Source organism: Gadus macrocephalus, chromosome 8 (genome assembly GCF_031168955.1).
Source record: "Gadus macrocephalus chromosome 8, ASM3116895v1".
NCBI lineage: Eukaryota > Metazoa > Chordata > Actinopteri > Gadiformes > Gadidae > Gadus > Gadus macrocephalus.
This window is the reverse complement of record NC_082389.1, coordinates 9,836,265-9,838,764: the sequence shown is the minus strand read 5'-3', so window position 1 is coordinate 9,838,764 and position 2,500 is coordinate 9,836,265.

Genomic DNA, 2,500 nt, shown 5'->3' with positions numbered 1-2,500 from the left:
CTCAGCCCGGAGCAGCCCCCTCCTGCCATCCTCCATGCGCGGGCCAGGCGGGTTAAGTGGGGCTGGGAGACACAGACCAGTGATGGAGGACTGCAAATCCCATAAGCCACCAGTCTGGGCAGCGGGAGGCGAGGAGAGAGGCTGGGCCGTCTCCCGGGGCGACGCCGGGGTTATGGGATGTGAGGAGATGATATATCTTGCAGGCAACAGCTTGAAGAGAATATTCTGGGCTGCCTCTTTGGAAACCAGGCGGATGACTTCGATATCCGCATGAATAAATGAAAGACCAAACAAAACTAACATTTATTTAGAAATCAATAATTCAAAGCGCTACGTAAATCTCTACTCAGGATGATTCATCTCACAGACGCTTTATAACAATTATGCATTTATTTCCAGAAGAGCAGAGAGGTGAGCAGATGGAACAGCAGCTCAATGGAAACCAGCGCTACGAGGTGTGATCCAGAAGTCTGGAGGTTGGGTGTTGTTCGACTCCCAGCCGACGGTCAGAGGTTCTAACCCCCGCTGTCAGGCCCATGGGCCATGACCAGGACTCTCTGTTTAATAAGGGGGATCAAATTCACTGGAACTCACTTTGGATGAAGGGCAAATAAACGACTAGAGAGAGGAGAATCACCTTTCTCTGCATGTGTGTGAGTTTGAGGGCCTGGGTGTGAGTGTGAGTGTGTGCATGCACTTATGCGCTTGTGTGTGTGTGTGTGTGTGTGTGTGTGTGTGTGTGTGTGTGTGTGTGTGTGTGTGTGTGTGTGTGTGTGTGTGTGTGTGTGTGTGTGTGTGTGTGTGTGTGTGTGTGTGTGTGTGTGTGTGTGTGTGTGTGTGTGTGTGTGCGTGCGCACGTTTTTGTTGGTGCATGAGTTTGTGTGTATATGTGTTGTGTGTGCGTGTACATGCATGCGTTTGTGTGTATGTGTGTGCGTGCGTGTGTATCTGTAGTTGTATCGGCGTGTGCTGCTGTTGATGGATCCAGATCCCAGGGTGTCTGCTCTGAGCAGCCCCCTGCTGCTGTTTTATCAGCAGGTGTTCTTTAAAGACCACACGAGACGGCTCTATTCATCTTCTGACCTTGTAAGCTCCTCTCTCGAGCCAAGCAAGTGTTCCTCAAAGTTAAGTATTAAACTCTGCGTCGGTCTCCATGGAGCCATGCTGAAGGGGAACCTTCACGCTGGTCTCTACCTCTGAGTTCAGGTGTAAGAGGCCTCTGCTTTGTACACGGGTTTCGGACCAATCACGACCCGGGACCTCACCTCCATGCCAGGAGAGGGGAGGAGTTAAAGCGATGATGTCGTCGGTCAAGTTTGAAAATCGACATTCAGAAATGGTCCAGCTTTTGTTCAATCTTTTGGTGGAAACTAAGTTGATTGTTTCCTGTGTTGCGTATGAAGCAGTTCTCTGTTCCGTTAGAACATGTTTGAGGAACATGTATGGTAACGCTGTCTTCCTAAAGAAGGACGCCCTAACCCAGCCTGCTCCTCGTGTCCAAACGTCTGATGAGGAGGAAGGGTTCCTCCTCATCCTAGACGTGCACTCCAGACGTGAGTCTGCTGAAGTCTCTAATATGTACTGTGCTTCAGCCAAGGCTTTTCTCCACAGTGACCTACAGTGAGTTTAGACCCAGGTCATTAACGCACTGCAGGATTCTGCGTGTGTGAGGTAGTCAGATGTTCAACCGATTCATGAGCCCCATTCCTTGTCGTTATTCTGGTATTGGAGCGTTGACTCTACATTTGATACTCTCCTCGCTCCACAGTCCTTTCCCTCACCACACAGACTCAGCCTCCTCCTCTGCTAACTCCATCAGCGGTCGTCATCACACCATGAATAATGTCCGGTGTCAGGCGTTAACCCCCGTCTGCTCACGGTGAATACGACCCCTGGTATTAAACACAACATGGCCGCACATCTCTCTCTCGGCTGACATTCTGAGACACTTTAAGGCGAGACGGCGTTGTTTGTTTAAACCAATCGGGGCCTCTTGATTTGCGAGTCGGCCGACCGACGAATTCACAGATAAATGCAATGATGAAGAGGAAGATGACAGCAGGCCTTCAGCAGACATCCTGTTATTCTCCCTCTGTGTGTGTGTGTGTGTGTGTGTGTGTGTGTGTGTGTGTGTGTGTGTGTGTGTGTGTGTGTGTGTGTGTGTGTGTGTGTGTGTCTGTGTGTCTGTGTGTCTGTGTCTGTGTGTCTGTGGACGTGAAGATGTATACACATATCTGGTTTTGTGTGTGTGTGTGTGTGTGTGTGTGTGTGTGTGTGTGTGTGTGTGTGTGTGTGTGTGTGTGTGTGTGTGTGTGTGTGTGTGTGTGTGTGTGTGTGTGTGTGTGTGTGTGTTTTTCTGCGAAGCTGGCCCATTTAGGAGAACCTAGCGATATTTAAGAGATCTGGACTTGGATCAATAAATCCCGTTCAGTAATGTGAGTGTTTGTTCTCGTTAGGCGTAATTAACATGAGAAGGGTTCACTCCAGGGTTCACGCCTGC